Raw genomic sequence first — 25,339 nt, forward strand, 5'->3', positions numbered from 1 at the left:
CTTCATGGTTAGCTGGTTATGCTGTTAATTAGCAAATTGCTAATACGGTATTGCTGTTGCTATGTTTTATAATCTAGCAATGTTATTGTTTCCATTGGAACATACATGTTCTATAAAAGGAGGGAGATGTGATGAGAACTACAGTGCCCAGCATGCTGTGTACGTAAGAGGAGGGGCACACAACCATATGTTTTAGCGGGGTTCTGTACTGGGGCATTCTGGGGATTGTCCGGGTCGGGGACTGGAAGCTGAATAAAGCACGTTATTAATCGCGACTCCCTTGCCTGTCGTTTATGCACATGACACCGTGAGTTTTCCTGTACTTTCTCTGTTTGTTGGTGACCACCCGCAAAGTGAATTGCCGGACTCTTTTCGTTGCCGTGCATGTTGTCCCGTTGGACCTTTGTGTGAGCTAGTAATAAAGTACGCCAGTTTCGGCGAACTCTATCTCTGCTTGGTGTCGTGCGCTTGGGGTCTTCCACAAACCCTAACAGTACGAACTGGCCATGGCGACCCCAGCCGGCACAGAGAGCGTACCGACAAGTCCGGTTCAAGCAGCTCTCATCGAACAGATCCGCCTGACCAAGTCCCACACCCAGCAGTTAGAGGCGGCCTCTGTCGCTGTGAGGGATCTCCAGACTCGGGTCCAGCCCCTCCAGGCCTCTGTGGATAACCTAACGGGCCAGCAGGCGGCGTTGGCGAGCCAACAAGCAGAGATCCTGCGGCAGTTACAGACCATCACGGCGGCTCTCGCCACTCAGCCGCCGAGCCAGCCTGCTCCTGGAGTCGTGGGTAACCCACCCCCTGGGCCCGCTGCCCCAGTCAACCCTGTGGGGCTCAACCCAGTTCCCCGGGAGCCCTGCCTCTCCAGTCCACGACCATTTGATGGCAACTTCGAGACCTGTGCCACGCTCATCATGCAGTGTGAGCTGGTCTTCACGCACCAATCTAGCCTGTTCACGTCTGGTGCTGCCTGTGTCGCTTACGTGACCAACCTGCTCACAGGCCGAGCAGCTCAGTGGGCCACTGCTTCCTGGTCCATGAAGGCCAGTTTCTGCTTCACCTACGAGGACTTTGTGGTGGAACTACGGAAGGTATTCCACCATCCAGTCTGTGGCCAGGACCCTGGTCCTCGGCCGAGCAGTATCCAGCAGGGCAGTGGCAGTGTCACGGACTACTCAGTGGAGTTCAGGCTGGCCGCAGCTGAGAGCGGCTGGAACGACCAGTCACTTCGGGTCACCTTCCGTAGAGGTCTCGGCGAGGCTGTCAAGGACCAGCTAGCCACCCGGGAGGAGCCCACCTCCCTCGATGACCTGATCAAGCTCGCCAGGAGGCGATAGGAGGCGCGAGCGAGCCCTGCGTGGATCCCCGTCCATTCCCCAGTTGTCCAGCACTCCTGACAGGACCCCTACTCCTGCTCACCCCACGTTCCCTGTGGCCGTTTCTCCCTCCGCGCCCCAGACCACTACGGGGGAGGAACCTATGCAGCTGGGGCGCATGCGCCTTAGTCCGGCCGAACGGGAGGCCCGGTTCAAGGCGGGTCAATGCCTCTACTGCAGCCAGAAGCGACATCTGATCAGCAGTTGCCCCACTCGACCAAAGAACTAGGCTCACTGGGACCCCGGGAGATCCAACCTCTTCGGCTCTTCGTCAAGGCAGAGAATTGCCGGTTCCATTCCCCTTCCATTGACCACCTGGACTTCGTCGTTGAGAGGGGACAGACCCGGGCCGACCCCCGCGAGATCCAGGCCGTGGTGGACTGGCCCGATCCCACATTCCGGAAGGAATTGCAGAGCTTCCTCGGGTTTGCGAACTTCTATAGGAGGTTCATCAGGAACTACAGCCGCGTGGCAGAACCTCTCACCAGGCTGACCTCCCCCTTCCAGCCGTTCATCTGGTCCCCGGCTGCCCGCTCGGCGTTCCAGTCCCTCAAGGAGAGGTTCACCAGCGCCTCGGTCCTGCTCCACACCTACCCCAAGAGGCAATTCATCGTGGAGGTGGATGCTTCGGACACCAGGTTGGGGGCTGTCCTCTCCCAGGGGTCAGTGTCTGACCAGAAGGTCCATCCATGCGCCTTCTTCTCTCGCCGGTTCCTCCCCGCCGAGGAGAACTACGATGTCGGGAACCGGGAGCTGCTGGCAGTGGTGGCTGCTCTGGAGGAGTGGCGCCATTGGCTGGAGGGGGCGGAACAGCCGTTCACCATCTGGACTGATCATAAGAACTTGACGTTCGTCCGAGCAACCAAGCGTCTCAATGGCCGGCAGGCATGGTGGGCCAGCTTCCTCAGTCGGTTTAACTTCACGCTGACTTATCGTCCCGGGTCCCTCAGCTACAGAGGAGCCGGCTCCCATCCTTCCTGAGGACAGGGTGGTGGGTGTGGTTACCTGGGGCATCGAGACCGTGGTCAGGCAGGCGTTGCGCTCCCATCCCGCCCCGAGCCACGCGCCTCCACGCCGTATGTTCGTCCCGGACTCTGTCCGGCCCCGGATTCTTCAGTGGGGCCATGCCAGTCAGTTTGCATGCCACCTGGGTGTCCACCGCACCTTCGCCTTCCTGCCTCGGCGTTTTTGGTGGCCCACCATGAAGAACGACGTCAGGGACTTTGTAAGGGCCTGCTCCGTCTGTGCTTGCAGCAAGGCCTCTCACCACGCACCCACGGGTCTGCTGCAGCCCCTCCCAACTCCAAGCCGGCCCTGGTCCCATGTGGCGTTGGATTTCGTCTCCGGACTGCCTCCCTCCCAGGGTAACACTGTGATCCTGACAGTGGTGGACCGCTTCCGTAAGGGTGTGCACCTGGTGGCGTTCCCCAAACTCCCATCAGCTTCTGAAACGGCGGACCTCCTGACGAGCCACGTGTTCCGTCTCCACGGCCTTCCCCTGGAGTCGTCTCGGACCGAGGGCCCCAGTTCGTCTCCCAGGTATGGCGGGCTTTTTGAAAGGGTTTGGGTGCCTCTGTTAGTCTCTCCTCTGGATATCACCCACAGACTAACGGGCAGACAGAGAGGATGAACCAGAGCGTGGAGTCCACCCTCTGGTGCGTTGCCGCCAAGAAGCCCAGCTCCTAGAGCCGGTTCCTCCCCTGGGTTGAGTATGCCACCAACTCCCTGGTCAGCTCTGCCACCGGCCTCTCACCTTTTGAGGCGTCCCTGGGCTACCAGCCGCCTCTCTTGGCTGCGCAAGAGTTGGAAGTGGCAGTTCCCTCCGTGCAGGCCCACCTGAACCGGTGTCGTCGCGTCTGGGATGTGACCAGAGCTATTCTGCTCCGGGCAACTGAGCGTTGCCAGTCGGGGAGCCAACCGACGTCGGTCCCCAGCGCCTACGTATACCAACCAGGCCAAAGGGTGTGGCTGTCCTCGAAGGACAGCCCACCACGAAGAAGCTGAACCCCCGGTTCGTCGGGCCCTTCGAGATCAGGAAGGTGCTCAGTCCCGCGGTGGTGAGTCTGAAGCTTCGGGCTTCCATGAAGATCCATCCTGTTTTTCATGTGTCTCGGGTTAAGCCTGTCTCCCACAGTCCTCTGATGCCTCCGGCCCCAGCTTCGCCTCCACCTGAGATCGTGGATGGGCACCCCCAGTGGAAGGTCCGCCGGCTGATGGACGTCCGGCGCCAAGGACGGGGGTTCCAGTATTTGGTGGACTGGGAAGGCTACGGTCCGGAGGAACGTAGCTGGGTCTCCCGCCAGCTCATCCTGGACCCTGGGCTGCTCACGGAATTTCATCGTTCCCATCCCGACAAGCCTGGCAAATCGCCTGGTGGCTCCCGTGGAGGGGGGGGGGGCTACTGTTAGGCTCGCCCATCCCGCGCCTGCAGCCAATCAGCTCGTCAGGGCTGGGCTTCAGTTTGCTGGTCTCCCGGAGCCCGTTGCCAGTTCGTGCCGTAACATCCTCGTTGAAGTGGTTACGCTTCCCTCCCTGTGTATTCTCTCCGAGTTTATCTCAACCCGCGTCCGCAATCTGGATTACCCGTGAGGTTTCCCGTACTTTCTCTGTTTGTTGGTGACTACCCGCAGAGTGAATTGCCGGACTCTTGTCGTTGCCGTGCATGTGGTCCCGTTGGACCTTTGTATGAACTGTTAATAAAGTACGCCAGTTTCGGTGAACTCTATCTCTGCTTGGAGTCGTGCGCTTGGGTCCTCCACAAACCCCAACACTGTTAGTTCAACAACACACACATAGACAGTGTTGTACAAGGTTTCAGGAAACACAGACTTCCAAAGGAAATTCTTTTAAATTAAATCATTCATTGTATCTGGTAATCTTAATTTGTTTTACACGTTATATGTGGGCTCCTTTATATTCAGTATTCATGCTGTAGCCGAGGGTTTGTGGATGTCGTCTGTACGGTACGAAACTGTAAAATAACAAATACGGAGGCTCCACTTTCACACGAGCACCATGCACTTTACTGGGATTCTTCCCCAACAGTCAATCCACCGCCACCACACTGCCTACAGCACTTCCGCTCTCTCTTCAGCCTTCAAAATAAGAGCTCAAGGCGTATACTGTGGCGACAGCTTATAATAGGAACTTAAAATCACTAACGGCAAGTCCAGAAAAACAGGTTACATACCTCCGCTCCTACAAAAAGAAACGTCCTCGTTTCAAAGCAGTAACACTATAAGTGCAAAAACACAGGCTTGTCCAAAACATTATCAACCTGTCCTCCTAAATATACATATATAAAGCAGAAAACACACCCTGACACCAAAAAAGTGCATATCAATCTGCGAACCCCAGAGGGAACCCAACACCATAAAACAAAATCTTAACAATAACATTATGCATGTTATCCCTCACGTCACTGCACAGTCTCAATAAAGTATGCCACACTATGCCCCATGTACACCGGAAAGTTCTGATACACCATAGCATCCAGACATACTATATACATATGAGAAGAAAAAAAAAGTACCATCACAGTAAAAAACATGTCAAGTGACCCCGACAAACATTCAACAGAAATTCCAACAGTCATATTTACTTGTCTGTGCTGTTTTTTTTGTTTTTTTTTTCACAAACAGCTAACCAAACGTGACAAAGTCCTTGAAACGAACTGGTTTTCTCACAGTCCTCCCAGAACGAGAAACAGCCTGTAGTGGCTCACCGGTGCCTGTAATCTGGACAGTCCCTGTGTCACCAGAGGCCAGCGGCTCCTCGTCGGTGCACGATGCTTAGGCACCGGGGCCTTGCGGGTTTGACATGGGATGCACTGCTCACACCACCGTTGAATATCTTTGAACATGGAAGGCCAGTAGCAAGTGTTCCTTGCACGTTCCCACGCTCGTTCCACTGAGAAATGTGCCGATGCAGAGCCCCCATGCAGATGCTGCAGCACATCAGGGACCACCGAGGAGGGCATGACAACCTGACACAGAGCATCTCCGGTGAGGGGAGAGTTCACCACCCTGCAGAGTAGTCCATTAACAACAGTGAGGTGGGGATATTCAGTCCATAATTTGCTAAGCCACCGAGAGCTGCCTCTCATCCACCCCTTAGGTGGCCGAGAACCACTCCTCTCCATCCAGTCCAACACCTGCCTAATATCTGGGTCAGCCCGTTGTAGCTCCCTCATTTCCGTTCCATCATGTGAAAGTGCATGCATGAAAGACAAATCCTGCGTCTCACTGCCCCTCTCCACACGCTGTTCCCCTGCGTTGAAGTCAGAGGTCTGGGGGTTCCCCGTGGGTGTTTGAAGCAGCTGAGTGTCTGTTTGGGGAACACTTGGCCCTTCCTCCGAGCCTATGACATTCACTTGTGCTGGCTGCCGCGTGGTGACATTTACCACCCTGGGCTCGGGGTCCTGAGGACGCCGTGAGAGTGCATCAGCATTAGTATGCCGTTGCCCGTCCTGTGTTTCCTCATTAAAGGGGCTCCTAGCAGGTCTGGGACCCCGCCAACTTGGGGAGTTGGTTCGGTTGTTGTAGGGGGTCCAGTGGTCCTGTTTCTCCCTGGGGCCTCCTTCTGCTCGCCGCTCGTGCCAGCCACGGTCAGGTGAATGCCCTCTCTGTTCACCCCATGGGCGAGACCGACAGCCCTGCTCCCAACAAGTACACTGACACTGACCTCCACGTACTGGGTGAGGGGCTTTCTGTTCATCTCTCCAGCGGCTGGATCGCAGTCGGTTGTTTTCCTCTGCAATTTGTTTCATTTCCATCCTCATTTCCCTCATATCCGCAGTAAGTCTGTCCATAGCTCTGTACAAACCACCCCCATCAGATATGGAGTGCACCATAGCCGCTGCCCTGCTTTCAGTGGGAGGCTGGCGTACGTGGGTGTTGACATAGTCCATCTTTAGGGCCTCTCGGGCCATCTCACACCGGCCGGCGATGGTCAGGGCCTCATCCAAATCAGTAGCTCCCTGCTCGTCACATTTAGCTCTCAGCACCGGGTCAAGTCCAGCCAGAAATCTGCTAAATGTCTCCTCTTTCTGAGCTATATCACCATAGCCTGGGAATGCCTCTTGAACTAGCTTGGTTATTCCTGCTGCATATACTTCCAGACTCTCTCCGGGAGCACGGAGGCGGGCAGAGAGGTTTGCTCTGAAACAGTCAAGAAAATGTCTTTGTCCGAAAGCCTCCTGCAATTTCTCCTTTACCTTAGCGTAATCCGCCAGGACGGCAGCTGGCAAGCTATCCCATAGCAGAAAAGCAGCCTTTGTTAGACGCGTTGGTAAAATCCTCACCAGTTCATAGTCCAAGTCACCGCCAGTGCCTCCAACCAGCACCTTCTCCGCCGCTTCGTATTGTCTGGCCCAGCAGGGGAAACTTTGTTTTTCCTCCCCGGAAAATGGCGGCGGGAGTTCAATCCTCACGTTGCTGGCGAACAGCTTTTCTCCACGTCGCTCTCTGTAGTTATAGTCCAGTGGATCCTCGTATTGCCACATGTTGCTCCTCAAGTATCTCAGAAGACAGCAGCAAGACGAGGGAAGTCTTGGTGCACACACCGCGCCGGGTTTCCGACACGACGAAGCTCCGCCGTTGCTAACTGAGAAGCTAACTGACTCTCCGAACCTTTCTTTTCGGTCATTTAAACGTCTTGCTTTTGCGGGACGTTGGCACAAGCATCCCACCGCTGCCACCAATGTAGCCGAGGGTTTGTAGATGTCGCCTGTACTGTATGAAACTATAAAATAACAAATACGGAGGCTCCACTTTCACACGAGGACCACTTTATTTGGATTCTTCCCCAACAGTCAACTCCACCGCCGCCCCCACACTGTGTACAGCACTTCCGCTCTCTCTTCAGCCTTCAAAATAAGAGCTCAAGGCATCTACTGTGGCAACAGCTTATAACAGGAACTTAAAATCACTAACAGGCAAGTCCAGAAAAATAGGTTACAATGCTAAGATTTGATTTATTGCTAAGATTTTCATTGGGAGTGCTGAAGAAGGACAGGATTAGGAACGAGTATATTAGAGGGACAGCTCAGGTTGGACGGTCTGGAGACAAAGCAAGAGAGGCAAGATGGAGATGGTGTGGACATGTGTGGAGGAGAGATGCTGGGTATATTGGGAGAAGGATGCTGAATATGGAGCTGCCAGGGAAGAGGAGAAGAGGAAGGCCAAAGAGGAGGTTTATGGATGTGGTGAGGGAGGACATGCAGGTGGCTGGTGTGACAGAGGTAGATGAAGAGGACAGGAAGCGATGGAAACGCTGTGGCGCCCCCTAACGGGAGCAGCCGGAAGTAGTAGTAGTAGTAGTGTATTCAGTATTTCACCTTGAATACTGACCTCTTTGTCTTTCATTTTCAATGTCATTGTTTTAAACAACTGCAAACGAGCATGTCATCGTACATTGAAACGTTTGCAAATAAGCTTCAAGATATAACACAGAAATAATACGGGCGATGTTGAAAATACAACGGCAAGAGCGCGGGCGTGTTAAAAAATACACCCGGCGAACGCCGACATGTCGGCGTTATCAGTCGGTTCTTCTCTGACGTCACGCCCTGACGTCATCCACCCTCCGCCCTGAGCAAAACACTGCTGCTGAAGCCGTCAGAGGTTCAACCAGCTGCCGTCGACCATCCAGTTCAACACTTCGCGGGTTCATTGGAAGAAATACGAAGGTATGAGAATTGCTCATTAATAGAGCGAGCAAGCCACTGAAAACGACTCATGGAAATAATTTGGAATTTGGTATTTTAACTGGCAGGTCCTGCCCGCTCCCCGCTAGCCTGTGCTGCGTCGCCGGATGGCTAAAACGCAGCTAGCTAGCTCGCTAGCCGCTAAGCATTAGGCTAGCGAGCTAAGCATTAGGCTAGCGAGCTAGCTAGCGAGCTAATGCTTAGCGGCCAGTGCAGCCGCATTTATTTGTGCAGTTCTTTACATGGACGCCGACCCGCAGCAGCAGCGGAGCGGTTAAACCCCGTCAACACAGCGACCGCAGCTGGTCTCTCTCGGTTCTGCTGCTTCTGTTTGAATGGTTTGGCTGGATAACGCGTTATGCCCAGATGCCGCAAACGACAGCTTTGCCCTGACACTGGGCGAATAATGACTTATGTCTCCCTAAATAACGGAGATAACATTCGGTCATAGCTTACTAAATAGCTGCACAGCTGCATTCCGCCTGCTTAACGCCAACGCACTGGACAGTGGCCAGATTGTGAGCGCCGCGTCGTGGCCTCCTCTACGCGTCTGGAGCTAACGTGACGGCGGCGTTAGCACGGAGCCAGCTCCGCACAGCTGGCTCCGTGCTAACGCGTCCCATCCAGCAACGTAATCCGGATTTCTGCTCGTCCGGCATGTGCGTCGTGTGTTCTGTGTGAGGGAGGACCGCTGCAGTGGCCGCTCCGGCCTGTCAGCTGAAGCGCAATGGGACCCGCCCAGTCCCGCTAGAATGGCAGGCAGCTAATGGCCCGTCCTTTTGCTTTCCAAGCGTTCACATTCTTATAATGTCACTTGATTGTTTTTTTTTTGAAAAGGAAGCTTCACAGACAGCTAGGTCTGTTGTTCACAGTTACACAGTAAATGGTGCACCGCCTCTGTCAGGTTTAGTGGATCTCATATGCGTCGTTCACTGTGCAAGTGGATTTGAGGCCTCAAATGACACTTGCCTTGAAGATGGACTACACATAAACATGTATGAATGAGGAGACTGCAAAACATGGGCTTGGGTTTACACTCTCATGAATGTCATGGTGAAGAGGGCTTCAACACAGTGGATTCATTTGAAATAAGAAATCCCCGTCGTATGCACTTGAAATGTACTGTCCCATGTCAAAGGGTGTTGCCCAAATTGTTAACATGCCAAGTCACCCACCCCTAATCTCTCGTAGCCAGACCTCCATCTAGTCAAGTACATGGTGGTCTGGAGAAATTCAAGCGCAAAAGTTGGTTAGAAAAGGGCACAGTGGGCTCTTCTTAAGATTTTTTTTTTGGCAGCTTCCACATTATTTGACAGTGATAGTAGAGAGAGAAAAAGCTGAAAGAAGAAGGAGAGAGAGAGAGAGAGAGAGAGAGAGAGAGAGAGAGAGAGAGAGAGAGAGAGAGAGAGACAGGAAAGGCAGAGGATGACATGCGGCAAACGGCCCAGGCTGGATTCAAATCCACGTCGCTGCAGTCAGGACTCAGCCTTGACATGTGGTACTAGTAAAACCCTATGGAGAACTGATGGTGGGGCATGGTACTCACCCGTGTACTGACCTATGAACATCATTTCTTTGTCCCATGCTAGCGAAACATTTACTCAGATGTGATGACAACTGCAGTAACTCCCAAGATTCCCTGCATTTGCAGCAAATTCTTCCATTTTAATGAAATAAACACAATCTGTTTACAAGATAGAGCTAGGAGTGTAAAGTCATCCCTGTTATTGTTATGGTTGTTTAAGATGAAGGAAAAGTGTTTCTCCCTGAACAACAAAACTAATTACTAATTACCCCTGTCCTGCTGAGTTTTGCTGTAACCCTGTGTTGGTGAGCCTGCTTGTACTTATTCAACCAGTTAGCACTGAAGTGTGTCACATTTGATGCTCCTGACATAATTAAGTGCTATAATTGAAATATATATATATGTGTGTGTGTGTGTAGAGTTCAATTAAAGCACTTAATTGTGAAAATTGTGATTGACTAACTGCAAGCAGACTTACCCATGCAGGGTTACAAGGACATTTTGAAGGGCAAAGGATACTTCAGTACTGGGCTGGTAAGCTCTGTTTAAGGCTACTTAGAATTTATCAATAATTTTGATTAATGATAGGTGGGGTTCACCGACTTTTTTTTTTACCCCCCCCCTTTTCTCTAATTGTATTTGGCCAATTATCCCACTTTCCGAGCCGTCCCGGTCACTGCTCCTCCCCTTCTGCCCCTTCTGCCGAGTCGGGGAGGGCTGCAGACTACCACATGCCTCCTCCGATACATGTGGAGTCACCAGCCGCTTCTTTTCACCTGGCAGTGAGGAGTTTCACCAGGGAGACGTACTGCGTGGGAGGATCACACTATTCCCCCCAGTTCCCTCTCCCCCCCTGAACAGGCGCCCCGACCGACCAGAGGAGGCGCTAGTGCAGCGACCAGGACACATACCCACATCTGGCTTCCCACTTGCAGACGTGGCCAATTGTGTCTGTAGGGACGCCCGACCAAACCAGAGGTAACATGAGGATTCGAACTGGCAATCCCCGTGTTGGTAGGCAATGGAATAGACTTCCACACCACCCGGTCGCCCCATGATTTAAGCATTTAGAAATGTGCTAAAGAGTGTCAAATATACTACTTGCATATAGTATATACATGTAATCCATAATTTTGCATGTTATTTGACATCCCCTAGCACTGCCAGATGATCGGAAAATAAATTGGAACTTGGGCATCCAGGTGGGGGCGTCCGGCTCACAATCAGGCTCACAATCACTGTGTCATCTGCAGATTTCACAATGTGATGATTTCTGAACTCACTGCGGCAGTCATTAGTGTACAGGATATATAAGAGAGGAGAGGGGACACAGCCCCGAGAGGAGCCGGTTGATGTGGAAGTCAAGCCGGAAAATTGTCCATTCATTCTCAGTCTCTGAGATCTGTTGGTGACAAAGTCCAAAATCCATCCAACAATGTTGGCGTCCAACCCAACATGTTCCACAAGCTTCTGCTCTAGCAGGTGAGGCTGTATGGTATTGAAGGCCTATGAGAAGTCTGTGAACAACAGTCTGGCATGGTTCTTACTACCCTCTAAGTGACTGTGAATGAGATGAAACAGACTTATGGTCACATCCTGAACCCCCCTGCTGGTTCGATATGCAAACTAACGAGTCGAGAAGATGCTCCGTCCTGCCCAGAAGTTCCTTTTTAATCAGTTTTTCTAATTACTTCATAACAAGAGAATAGAGGTTAAAGCTACTGGCCTGTAGTCATTCAAAGTCTTAGCATGGCTCTTTTTTGCAATGGGAACTACTGTAGATTGTTTCCATAGATTGGGGACCTTTTGATGACAGAGTGACATATGAAAATAAAATTGAAAATAGGGTCTATTTGAACAGCACAGTGGGACAACAGATGGCTACTAATGTTATCAAGGACAGGGCTTGTTCCAACTTTACAGTGTTTAAAAGTATTCACAACACTGTACAAAAAAGAAAGACAGGTTGGTTAGAGTTCGGCAGGTTTTGTGTTTTAAAACAGCAGTTTCATTGCTAAAATCATGCACATCAAATCTTGAGTAAAATTTATTAAAACTCCTGCGCTAGAGCCAGATCTGATGAAAAGCCATCTAAAGCCACCTTTTTTTGGCTTTGTCATTTAAAGCAACCATTGTCCTGACACTGTCCCAGGCTGAGCCTAAATTTTTATTGCTCAGTTTGTACTGTGCCCTCTTAATTTCCCGTTTAATTTGCTTTTGTAGAACAGTCAACTCAAAGGTTACCTTGCTTGAATGAACGTTTCTGCTGGTTAAATAGCACTTTAGCACGAGAATGACCAAGGCGGTCATTTTGACCGTTTTGTATTTTCAAAATTTGATACGTTTGTGAAAAAAAAAAGAAAAAGATACAGACCTGCTGCTCTCTGAATGCACCTAAAATAGCACAAATTTGCATTAAAATGAGTTTTAGATCAATTGCGCAAAAAAGTAATGATAAGAGCTACCTAAAACGACCATGAGCGGTCAAAATGGCTGCTCGTAATTTACGCCAACCGGGATACATATCAAGTTACATCCGTCTGTCCATCCGTCCGTCTGTCCGTCCGTAACTTGATATGTACAACTTGATGTCGTTGACATTTATATTGACATTTATATTGGTAAATCTTATATGCATCGTGAAAAATATGCCATTGTCAATAGCACACGCCAACAAACAAGAAACTGGTATGACCGCTGCAGTAGAAACTGGAAGTCAGTGGACTACAGTTATGCACAGAGTGGATTGCAGCCCTTAAAGTGTGACATGCTTTCTGTTATAGTCATATAGTGTGTACCAGGCTTTAGCAGTAGTGTTGCCCACCCTACTGTATGGATCAGAATCCTGGACCACATACAGCAGGCACCTGAAGGCACTGGAGGCACATCATCAGAGGTGCCTCCGAAAAATCCTGAAGGTCACCTGGGAAGATAGACGCACCAACACCAGCGTCCTGGAGGAGGCTAACATTCCTGCCATCACTGCCACCATCACCCAACAGCAGCATCCTGGAGGAGGCTAACATTCCCGCTATCACTGCCACCATCGCCCAACACCAGCTCAGATGGACTGGCCATGTCATCTGTATGCCTGACTCTTGCCTTCCAAAACAAGTCCTATACTCCCAGCTTCTCACAGGACAACGTGCCCCGGGAGGTCAAAAGAAAAGGTATAAAGATAACATCCAAGCAACCATCCAAAAAATGCCACATAGACCGTAAGACCTTGGAGGACACAGCAACCAACAGGGCGACCTGGAGAAAACTTGTCCGGGAAGGAGCTGCACTATATAATAATGATCTCCGCCATGCTGCAGAAGACAAGCGCAGACTCAGAAAGGAGGGACTTTCCACCCAAACCAATCCCACGACTACCACCACCCACCCCTGCCCACACTGCACCAACATATGCGACTCCAGGATCTGCCTCTTCGCCCACCTGAAGACCCACAAGGACCAAGAAGGAGGACAGTCATACTCGACCCTAAGTGACCACCAATGATGATGATGACCAGGCTTTAGACACGAATAAATTAGCCTATAAAAATGGCCCAGAAAAATAATGGTGAAGAAATGATTTCTAACAAGAACTCTTTAAACAGACCCCGTGCACTATGGAGACGCAGACCACACCACTGCTCCATTGATCATATGGCCTACACAGTTAATCCAAGCAGGAGTTCACTAACGAGCAGTGGTCTCCATGTGGGCCAACAGGCTGAGTTTTATTTTGTTGTGTTAAAAATGCCGCAAAACCTTCGATCCTTTTTTATGGGACATTAATGTCAGTGAGCGCTGTTTTGGCAAATGATTTATCCCTAAAAGAATATGTATCCCACACAGTGTTTCCCTAGAAATGGTCTTATCAGTGAGTGGAGTTGGTGATGTGTAGCTGTGTTAACAACAGGAAAGATGCTCAACGTTTTTGCCTATCTTACTTTGTTTCTTATGTTTTGTCGTCATACCAAGGTTTTTTTAAATAAAAAAAAAACATTATTTCACCACTTTATAACCAAACATTACATTTTTCTAGCAACACTGAGGCCTTCACAATCCTTTATAGGTAGGTTGGTTTACATAATAAAAAGAAAATTGGCTAATTTGCAGATAAGTGGTTTTTGCTCAACATTGATGTTAAGTTCTGCAAACACCTGTGATTTTATGGTACAGTAAAATGGACTTTTGCTGCATGTTTCCCCTTGCACTAACATGAAAATATTAATTTTCACATTTGACGAGGAGTTGATTAGCTGGAGCCATGCCCACTAATGGCTCTAGGAGATGCTGCTATATATCCAAGGGAGTCTCATTAAATTCCAAGAGTTTCACAACAGTGTGGCAAGATTCTTCTACCCATTGCTCTACCCATTGCTACCCATGACTCCTTACCTAAACTTTTTTTTTTTTGTGGCTTTGTTTCTCCACTTTTACTCCTCAATTTTATCCAGCCAATTACCTCACTCTTCTGAGCCGTCCCAGTCACTGCTCCACCCTCTCTGCCGATCCGGGGAGGGCTGCAGACTACCACATGCCTCCTCCCATACATGTGGAGCAGGATCAGACCTACCAGCTGCTTCTTTTCACATGACAGTGAGGAGTTTCACCAGGGGGACGTAGCACATGGCAGGATCACGCTATTCCTCCCAGTCCCCCCCCACTCCCCTAGTGCAGCGACCAGGACGCATACCCACATCCGGACCTTACTTAAACTTGACTCCTCCGTAAAATATGGCTAAGGTTAAAAAACATCAGTTTCCTTAAGGGCAAATATAGAGGTTATTGAAGTGAGAAGCACTCCTTTTGTCACCAATGATGAGGGAAGAAATGCTGACTGTACCTGTCAATGAGTCCAACTTGCTTGTTTGTGGCAACGTAAATGGAGCTGGCTATTGCTGATCATATATAAAAGTTGAGCGTTACTTAGCTTCTTCAGATCCAAGTCAACATTGCCCTGCCCGTAATGCTGCATCATGCTAACTGTTCTGTTTATTGCATTGATAATCATTAATCAAACTATAATGTGAGAAGTGTTGCCAGTAGACTACTTTTACAGTAATACTATTGTCAAGCGCTCCTTTACGTTGAACTTAAAAGCAACCTGTGCAGCTGTTTTATAAGGTGCCCTCTGTGACCCAGTTTAATGACTGTCAGAGCTGTCTCTTTATTATCATGGTGTATGTGTTCTCCAGAACTGTCTGTTTTTAATAAACAGACAGCTCTAATGGTGTATACGGTGCCGTGGCCCAGCTAGAACATAGGCCTCTGTTTCCCATGGCCCACGGCCCAGCTAGAACATAGGCCTCCGTTTCCCATGGCCCAGCTAGAATATAGGCCTCCGTTTCCCATGGCCCAGCTAGAATATAGGCCTCTGTTTCCCATGGCCCACGGCCCAGCTAGAACATAGGCCTCTGTTTCCCATGGCCCACGGCCCAGCTGGAACATAGGCCTCTGTTTCCCATGGCCCAGCTAAAATATAGGCCTCTGTTTCCCATGGCCCAGCTAGAACATAGGCCTCCGTTTCCCATGGCCCACGGCCCAGCTAGAATATAGGCCTCTGTTTCCCATGGCCCAGCTAGAATATAGGCCTCTGTTTCCCATGGCCCAGCTAGAATATAGGCCTCTGTTTCCCATGGCCCACGGCCCAGCTAGAACATAGGCCTCTGTTTCCCATGGCCCAGCTAGAATATAGGCCTCCGTTTCCCATGGCCCAGCTAAAATATAGGCCTCTGTTTCCCATGGCCCATGGCCCAGCTAGAACATAGGCCTCCGTTTCCCATGGCCCAGCTAGAATATAGGCCTCTGTTTCCCATGGCCCAGCTAGAACATAGGCCTCCGTTTCCCATGGCCCAGCTAGAATATAGGCCTCTGTTTCCCATGGCCCACGGCCCAGCTAGAACATAGGCCTCTGTTTCCCATGGCCCAGCTAGAACATAGGCCTCTGTTTCCCATGGCCCAGCTAGAACATAGGCCTCTGTTTCCCATGGCCCAGCTAGAACATAGGCCTCTGTTTCCCATGGCCCAGCTAGAACATAGGCCTCTGTTTCCCATGGGTTGTAAGTCTTTCAGGTCTGATGTCAGGGCTTTAGTCTCCTCTGTTGCCGTTTATTGTTTTTTTTTTCTGTTGTGTGTGTTACTGTATAGTTGTTAGTCCTAAATGCACCATGGTCCTGACCTTCATAAAGCAATGACATACAAACTCAAGCTGGTTTTTCTCTTATAGCTTCCTATTCTTTCCTATTCAAGATGTTGTTCCTACATAACTTCAAGCTCTCTGAGTTTGTCATCCATTTCATGCCCATATTGGTTTGGTGAATCCAAACTCAAACTAATAATCAGAATTTATTTATTGTTTTAGTTTTTCATTGTATTTTTGTACCATTGCGTGCTGGTGTGTTTTCTTGTCTGCATTTGTATCCTTGTGTGTTTCAACACACATGCAGCTTCAGAACTGGGCAGGAGAGAACATTCGAGAGTGATGTTGTTTTGCTGAATAGAGGGATGGGGGATGGCTGGAGGGAGGGGTGGGAGGCAGCTAGTGCAGGCATACGCAGGGGCTGGGCCGAGGCTTGGTTTGTCTCTGTTCAGCTCAGCCACTGCAGGGACATTGCGTCTGCCTGCGCTGCAGAGAGCTAGGAAGTGAGAGGCTCAGATGGAGCATACACCAGGCAGGCAGGCTGCTGTCGCTCCCCTATGAACACACGCTGACCAGCTGAAGTTTGTGCCAGAGGACCAGGGACTCTCACCTACACCGCTGGTGTGTGTTTTATATTGTTTTGACATATTTTTCTTATTCTAACTTTCAGTAACTGACAAGTTTTATCTGTTGTTTGAAAATAGATTGGGCTTAATTACATGTGATGTAAATGTGGTGGCAGTCTGAATTCTGGATGCATTAGTTGGTATGTCAGTTTTCCGACGGCTGTATGGCTGTTGCTGAGGTTTGAAAGAAGCTGGGATTAACTAGGTTAACCGTGGACTGACTGTTTGTACTGATTCAGTAGCCAAAGTCACACTGGTGTTTATTTATATGTGTTGTTTGATGTTGTGCATTAAAGGTTTAATTGGTCTTAACTAAAATAAGTAAGATTAAGTTGATAAGTATAACCAAGCATTTTAAAATTCTTAATTTGTAGGCTTCTTCAAGAACTTGTTTTAGATCACTGTAACTTCCTCCATCCGTAAGGCTACAGAGTATGAGTTATGAGTTTTCCAGTTCGTGTACTACTGTTGGCCTGTACTAGTATGGATACAGATCTGTACATCACTCACGTGGTTTGAGGCCCCTTCATTTAACCAGAGTGGTTTTACACAATGATTTCTGGTCTCTATTGGACAAGAGGAAAGGTCATGTTTTTATTGCACTTCAAGAAATTAAATGTTATTTTAAGAAAACTAGTTGTGCTATAAATGATCTCTGCAGAAGGACGTTGTGAGAGTGCTGATGCATTGCAGCATTACATCATGCTGATTAACAGATGAGTATTTCTGAAATAACCTATTTTTCAGAGACATTTTGAGAGGTGGATGGCATGAGTATGTTAAGGTTTGCAGCTTGTTTATGTATGGCTTTCTGTTAAACATCTTGCATCAGAGGTAAATCTACTGAGGGTGTTAGATAAATTTTATGAAAAATCACACATATTTATTCAAAATGTTGGAATAATTAAACATATACATTTCAAAATGAGCTTTTTGCTAGTGTCTTCAACCTTTATTTGGCTTTATACAGAGTACGTCAGAAGATAATTCTTTACTGGGTGCGGCTGCAGTAATGACCTCATATCTATATTTCCTCTTGCTGAGCATACTGTAGAACCGAAGGAAAGATTGTACACTAGGAAGAGTACAAAGAGGAATTCCAGGAAAAGCAAAAGTGCTGTTGTTTTCACATCATATTTTGGTTTTCCTGTCTAAATTCTAATGTTGGGGTATAGGCTGGCCTTGTCTGATGGGACTCTCCCATTTCCTGCAAATTCCAAGTTTCTGTCTTCTCAGTGTGACATCACCATGACCCTTATCCCACCGGATGGGTCTCCATATTAACTGGAAGCTGGTAGGTGCATTACTTCATCCAGTTCTCAAGGACCGCTAGAAACACGAGGATGCAGGACAGACCTCTAAACTGTATTGATCCACTGAACATATACGATGATCTCTGAGAGGGCCTATTCGTTAGGGTGTAGCCTAACTTCATGTCTGATTGTTTTTCTATTTTCGGTTTTTGTTGCCAAGCTAACTAGCTTCAAGCTTTAAATTTAACAAGTGCGCTCATTATCAATAACAACGACGGTATGCTCAGCCATTTGCAGTCAGCAGAGGAAATTCAGCTAATGCTTTTTATGTGGAAGCTGTCCTTTAAAATATTTCATTATGAAGAAATAGCTTGTGTTTGGTTCGTTAACGTAATGATAAACCGAGTATTAGCATGCAGCAAGATCTTGGAAGGAGACACATGTTTTATTATTTTGTCTAAACACTTCCAATCCTAAACCTGGCTTCAGTTTGTACAAGTTTGACAGTTTTGTGCAGGCTAGTTAATAAATGTACATCAGGATAACAGCAGTGTAAGTTCTGAAATGAATGATCCAGGTATACAATAACTGATATCCTTTGCTTCCCTCCCTCCGTTCTCTGTCCTACACTCTTGTGTGTTCATGTTTGGGCAGAGTAAGTTGCACTGGAACACTTAAAGCATCAGTCTTTACACAGAGCCTCAGCTCTTTGAGGACAGCCCCATTTTGAGCAAAGTGTACAAACATAAAGGCTGATTTACAGTGTAGTCCCTGTCAGATGAGCTCAAAGAATACACAGTGTTTTACAAAACACAGGAAGTGTCCCAAGAATTTTCAGAATGAGACAGAGATCTCCAAATAGGTGTTTACCTTTGATTTGCTGCTTTGGGATGATGAATAGCGAGAGAGAAAAACAATTTCAGACAAGCAGCATTACCTTTTTGGTGCAATTTGAAACAGCGTGTTTTCTAACATGCCCTTTGAGTTGATTGCAGGAAGAGTTGATATTTAAATCTGAAACCGTACCCTGCAGCTGGCATCTACTGGCGTTGAATTAGCCTGAAAGAATAAGGAATACTGTTACGCTACTGTCCTTGGTAGAGAAGCTTCCAGCACGGCTTGATAGAATCAGTATGTGTGGACGTTATCGCAAAGGGTAAAAAAAAAAAGACACGGAGGCAGCGCTGAGATGAAGCGAGAGGAACATGTTATTTGATTTGGTTAAAACTGTAAAGTATTTAACACTAGAACGACCAGGAAGGTCATGATGACCGTTTTGGATTTTCAAAGTTTTAATAACTCTGTGGGGGGAAAAAAAGATACAGACCTGCTGCTCCCCGAATTCTCCTAAAATTGCATATATTTGCATTAAAATTAGTTTTAGATCAATTGCACAAAAGAAAAAAGTTGTGACACATCTACCTAAAACGACCATGAGCGGTCAAAATTACGACTAGTAATTTGCGTGTGATGGTGTGCGTCATGTCAATATTTATGACGTGTGTTGTCACATCATTTCCTGCGTGAAGTTCGTTGCTGTGTAATAGAAACACACTAGCGTTCTCCAGTGCAGACAAATAGTCTAAAATTGATGTGTGATTATTGCAACTTATCTGGTTACAGACACCGTTACAGACGCACCATGACTACCACCGAGGCCTTGCAGTATTTACTGTCATTCGACAGCAGCCATTTTAAATTGTTTGAAAAGTAGTATTAAAGTTGTTAAAATGTTAATTATGGTGTCAGTTAGTTTCATAACAGACGTACTAACATATGTAATGCATTAATATCTCAATTGGGTATTTACTTTAGAGAATGTAGAGTTTAAAAACCGGTCGTTCTAGTAGTTTTTAAGTTCCGGTCGTTGTTTGGGACTGTTTCAATATTTTTTTCAGTTCTTTTTTTTTCTTTACATTTAACGTTTTATAGGCCTTGTTATGTTTGTTAGATTGGCAAAATGTGTTTTCCATTTTGTTTTCCAGGTAATATTTTAACTTTTTCTATTTTGCTATTCAAGTTCGACCATGTCTCTCTGAAGTTTGAATTGTTTAGAAATAGTGTTATAGTTGTTGAAATGTTAATTTTGGTGTCAGTTGTTTCCTAACAGACATACTAACATATGCAATGCATTAGTAACTCAATTGGGTATTTATCTTGACAGAATATAGAGTTTAAAACCGGCTGTCATTTTGACCACTCATGGTCGTCCTACGTAGGAGTGAAATCCCAGTCGTTCGAGTGTTCAAGGGCATCAAATGACTCAAAGTAACTGTACACTCTTGCAATTTTTGGCCTATTTCTTGTAAGACTTTGTCATTAAATACTGATTTTATCTTCAGATTCTTTTCTTAAAGCTCTTTGATTTTGAATTAAATCAAAAATAATATTTGTCCCTGATAAACTTCTGCTCAAAAGCCAAATGCTGTGTAAATGTAAATGCAATCTACACTGCCTCCAAGAGGAAGTGACTTAACAGGGAGTTGATTAAAATCTCACATGGCTCTCAAGTATGCTGTGTCATTGCAGCTGCAGAGCTTCTTTTAATTGCAGCTCAAATTGAGATTTTCTTTTTAAAAGACAAAGTGTGACATCAACCCACAGCAAAAATCATATAAAGAAACAAGGTTTTGTACTGATTAGCAGACATTTCTCTCATCATACCAGTCTGTCCCACTTACGCTGATATGATTGTTGAAAATTGGGCCGAGGTCAGTTAAATAAATCCCAGACATGATATAAGCTTTCAGTAAATTGGGACAAGAGTTAGGGGATGGAACGGAGGATGGGGTACTCGAATGTTACTGTATTCAGGCTGTGGGGTGATTCTAGTATTCTCCAAAAAAACAACACTGCATTTTTGTCATCCTAAATATTATTTCACATAAGACTCATCAAACCAGAGGGAAACAGATGACTTGAAAATGTAATTTTTTTTCAGCTGGTAGTAATCTCAAGCTCTACTTTATTACACAACACTTGAACACTTTTTAACATTTTTACACAACATTTAAATGTTGTGTTTGTCAAAGCAAGCATAATTTACAACAGAAGCATTAGCTAACAATCACTAACATTTAAGTGTCACTAGTTTTCTGGGGCAAAATAACATAACTAACTTGAAGTAGTTGCCTCCTTACGTTTAGACAATGCCTCAAAACATTGTTTATCTGCAAACTGGTGGCAAACGCTGAAATTGCTGAACAATGGGAGGGCACTGCCCCCAATATGACTCAAAGAGAGGGTGCAAAGTCTGTTTAATAAATATCCTCCATTATGTCATTGGTACAATGGTCAAGGTAGTTTGCAAGCACACTTTCAGTAGTTAGCAGAATTCTTTGTGTGTTGAATCATCAGAGAAGCCACATTGGAATACCAACACAGTACCTTGCAGCACCAAACATGCTTACTTTGGTTGCAGCTACTTATCCTAGATGGGTGCCTTAGTATCAACATATGGGAAACTCTGTGTCATATTTGTGAATGTATGCTGTGAAATCCATCCTGCAATATGATTAAAATATCTTAACATGGTTCTCTTTGGTGTGGTGGCAGGAACCTAGGTGTGGGTTGCTTTTCAGCAAAGTTGTGGTGTCTTTCAGGGACTGTAGCGCCTCACAGAACTCAGGGACTGTAGCGCCTCACAGCCCCTTTCAGGGACTGTAGCACCTCACTTCTAGCTTAGCAGAAGAGGGTGTTATGTTGGGTTCCACATGTTCTACCAAGAGCTCCAGATATGGACCATTCTACTGTCACTTGTCCTTTCCTCATCAGGTTAGGCAGTAACCTGCAGGAGCGATTGTTCACTTTATGAGGTTTGATTGACCTTATCCTTGCCGATCAATATCGGTCTTTGTCTTAGCTGGATTCGACATTTATGTTGAAGAGGGAAGGAGGTGATGTAATTTTCTTGCAAGAAACCCATCTGCCAAAAGAGGAACAAGAAGTTAGAATGATTGGCCTCTGTACAGGCGTTTTCCTCTTCCTACTGCTCTGCAAAGAACAATACTGATCAGAAACAATGCTCCATTTCATTCTAAAAAACATTTGGTCGATAAAAGATGGGAGATGTGTTTAACAAAAAGAAAGATAGATGATGGAAATCACTACTAAATATACATAACCCACTTGAGCAAGGACGCAAATCTGTGCCTAAATTGGTGGACTCGGTTACCTTGGATGCCAAAGCAACAACAATAATTGTAGGAGACTGACATCTGATCAAAGGATCCTAAATTAGACTGTCAACACACTGAGAAACACAAGGCAGAGAAGACATCGGCAGTTTTAAAGAGGGTAGAAACTGAGATTGGCTTTATAGACCTGTGGAGGAAACAATATCTTACTGAAAATAACTTAACATATTATTCCAATGTTTATAACAAATATTCAAGGTTAGATTACCTTTTCATGTTTGATTAGAACCAATTTAGAAAATATAAAATTTGTTGTATCTGTACAAAAGAAATATCTGATCATGCAATAATATCCATGCGGTTGAATCTGGGAATAGAAAAAAAGTTGTCTCCAAACCATATAACTTAGCTGGTCTCACAACCATCTTGTAAACCTTCCCTTTAACTCTTGCTGGTACCCTTCTGTTGCAAATCACTCCTAACACTCTTCTCCACCCACTCCACCCTGCCTGCACTCTTTTTCACCTCTCTCCTGCACTCCCCGTTACTTTGGACAGTTGACCCCAAGTATTTAAACTCGTATGCCTTCGTCACCTCTACTCCTTGCATCCTCAACATTCCACTGTCCTCCCTCTCATTCACGCATAGGTATTCCGTCTTGCTCCTACTGACTTTCATTCCTCTTCTCTCCAGTGCATACCTCCAACTCTCCATGCTCTCCTCAACCTGCACCCTACTCTCGCTACAGATCACAATGTCATCCGCAAATATTATCGTCCATGGAGACTCCTGCCTGATCTTGTCCATCAACCTACCCCTTGTCACACTTCGCTCATACATATCCTGCACCACTCCTAGATACTTCTCTGCAACTCCCGACTTGCTCATACAATACCACACCTCCTCTCTCGGCACCCTGTCATATGCTTTCTCTAAATCTACAAAGACACAATGTAACTCCTTCTGGCCTTCTCTATACTTCTCCATCAACATTCTCAAAGCAAACATCGCATCTGTGGTGCTCTTTCATGGCATGAAACCATACTGCTGCTCGCTAATTGTCACCTCTCCTCTTAACCTAGCTTCTATTACTCTTTCCCATATCTTCATGCTGTGAATGTGAATCAAAAATTACTTTCATCACGTCTTGAAAGCAATTGGGCCCAACAAAAAGCTTAAACATCATCAAAAACATAGCGAGGCAAATGTAAAGAATACTCTAGGACAGATATACAACATTATTGTGGAAGAAACAAAAAGAGAATCAAAACAATAAGTAGTTGTGAAAATGGATTAAATACATAACTATATTTCAAGAATATTGGAAGTCTATATTCAGTAATACAATATGACAACAAGTTCCTTATTTTGGAGAATGTACTCCTGGCAAATTCAGCCAGATTCTTTATTCAAGTAAAATACAATAAAGAAGTGACATCAAGATGTTTCAGTGAAAGTGTGGAGAAAATCATACGCATCAAGCGTATTCCTGTCCAGGTTTAGAATATAGTATTTGACTGAAGTAAAGAAACACCTACTCATTAGTAAAACCTCAGAAGCAGCACTTCCTCATTTGGACACGTGCCTTTAAGAATCCTTACAATAACAGCACTTAAACAGAGAAGCAAAAACTAGCTGAAGGAAACTATTAATGAAAATATAAAATTACACAATTACTTTAAGTGATAAAGAATATAACTCCTTAATTGGAGTTAAGATGGGGAAAGATTGAAAAAATAGATTATAATATGAAAGACATACTTGTTTTTTGTTGGTGATGGGTAGTAGACTAAAAGATGATGGTGTGAATTTAGATGCATTTTAGTGAATATACCTGAGCTTAAGGTGTGCGTAGTTGAAAACGTGCCCACTATTCATAGAGATGTGACACTGTGACATTGTTTAAATATATTCCATAAATCCCAGGGATGCATTTTATAAGTATTTGCAGGAAATGGCGCATCATATGGGAACAGATAAGTAAAGGTGGGGGAATGCAGGTGGGTTTATAAAGGACAGCTTATTTGGCACAAATTCAATAGTGAACAAATGAGAATATAAAAATCGTTCCAAGCCAATATTTTCTTTTCTCAAATACAACTATTGTTGAAACAAAATGTCACTTTTTTCATTCTTTCTTTTTCTTGTGATGTTAATTCTGACATAGGTAACTTTCTTTCAGTGTTATTTGTGAAACATGTCATTGCTATTAAAGCTATGAGTAATCCAAATGATCCCAGAGAAAATCAAGCCTGTGTTTTTGATCCTGCCTCTGTATTCCAGATTTGAAAATCTCAGCCCTCCTAGTATGCCTGTAACAGTCAGATCTGAAAATCTCAGCCCTCCTAGTATGCCTGTACCAGTCAGGGGAGCTTTGTAATGGGACAGTCCTACTGCCTGCCAGTCAGTTGCATGTACAGCTTTTCTGCAGTACTTCTTCCTGTTGGTTTTCTTGGTGTCACTAGGGATCACGTAGAGGTGAATAGACTACACAGCATTCATCATAATGAATACTTCACCTTAAAGTACAAAAGTGCTTTCACCCCAACAATGTTGGTGTAAATAATACCCCCTTTACATCAGCGTGAACCTAGTTCAAGCTCTGGGCTGGTGCTAGCACCGGTAGGCAGTTGGTTCAACTTGCGAACCTTCTAAGAACTGGTTTGCTTTTCCACAGGCTAGAGCTGGCAAGAGAGCCACGTCATTACGTCACTGTATACTTCTGTATATGTCGCCGCTCTCTCAGGAAGATGAGGCGAGTAATCAATTGTATAGATTTCGATGTTTTTTTTTTTACAATTTCCATATGCTATTTTATCATTAAATTCATGTCTGAGAATTTTTGAGGTGAGAAATAAACCGTTTTAAAATATTGGTAGTTTTACGAAAACTGGTGGTGAATCAAAAATTTGTTCCAACATTTTCATAGGTGAAAAGATCCATAAACTGGTGAAAAGCCAGCTAGTCACACTCACAGACCCTTCTGTGAGCTGGCTGTGAGCTGTCTGGAGCTGTCTTAAGAGACCGGTCTCGTAGACAAGAAGCTGTTATTTCCTTGTTGATGGATGGTTTGTTTAAATATCAAACACAAATTTCCATTATAAAGTTAACGGAACCCATGATTATCTGTCATGGTCTCCTGTGGGGTGATTGGTCTGACATTTACAAGGTTTCCTTGATTAAACTCTCAGTATTTCTTAGGGCGAACTCTTCAGTGTTCTTTGTCGATGTGTTTTAAGCATAGGATTACAGATGGTTGTACTGACATTAGGTTTTTAAATGTGGAAAAATTAATTTGGGGTTTCAGATTGGAGTGGTACCTTTATATGGTCCACATAAATTATACAAATCAACATTCATTAAATAAAAGGTAGTGAAACAAAGATTCTATAAGTATACAATGTCTCTGAGGGTGTCACAAAGAGCCATTTTCATGGGGCGTCTGGGAAGCGTAGCGGTCTATTCTGTTGCCAACCAATACGGGGATCGCCGGTTTGATTCCCCGTGTTACCTCCGGCTTGGTCGGGTTTCCCTACAGACACAATTGGCATGTCTGTGGGTGGGAAGCCGGATGTGGGTAT

At 46.1% G+C, this 25,339-nt stretch overlaps 1 protein-coding gene across 5 annotated transcripts in view; it reads left to right on the forward strand.

Annotated features, from left to right (window-relative positions):
- The first annotated feature begins 7,980 nt into the window (after positions 1 to 7,980).
- sptan1 (spectrin alpha, non-erythrocytic 1) overlaps positions 7,981 to 25,339 on the forward strand; it is a 114,000-nt gene continuing 96,641 nt past the window's right edge. For 4 of the 5 annotated variants that reach the window (XM_056290908.1, XM_056290911.1, XM_056290910.1 and 1 more), the window contains exon 1: positions 7,981 to 8,067. The gene's annotated coding sequence lies outside the window, so the exon portion shown is untranslated. Of the gene's footprint in view, positions 8,068 to 16,226; positions 16,365 to 25,339 lie in introns of those variants that run through there. The other variant, XM_056290909.1, reaches the window with a different exon arrangement.

The sequence above is a fragment of the Lampris incognitus genome, chromosome 12, assembly GCF_029633865.1.
Source record: "Lampris incognitus isolate fLamInc1 chromosome 12, fLamInc1.hap2, whole genome shotgun sequence".
Classification (NCBI taxonomy): Eukaryota; Metazoa; Chordata; class Actinopteri; order Lampriformes; family Lampridae; genus Lampris; species Lampris incognitus.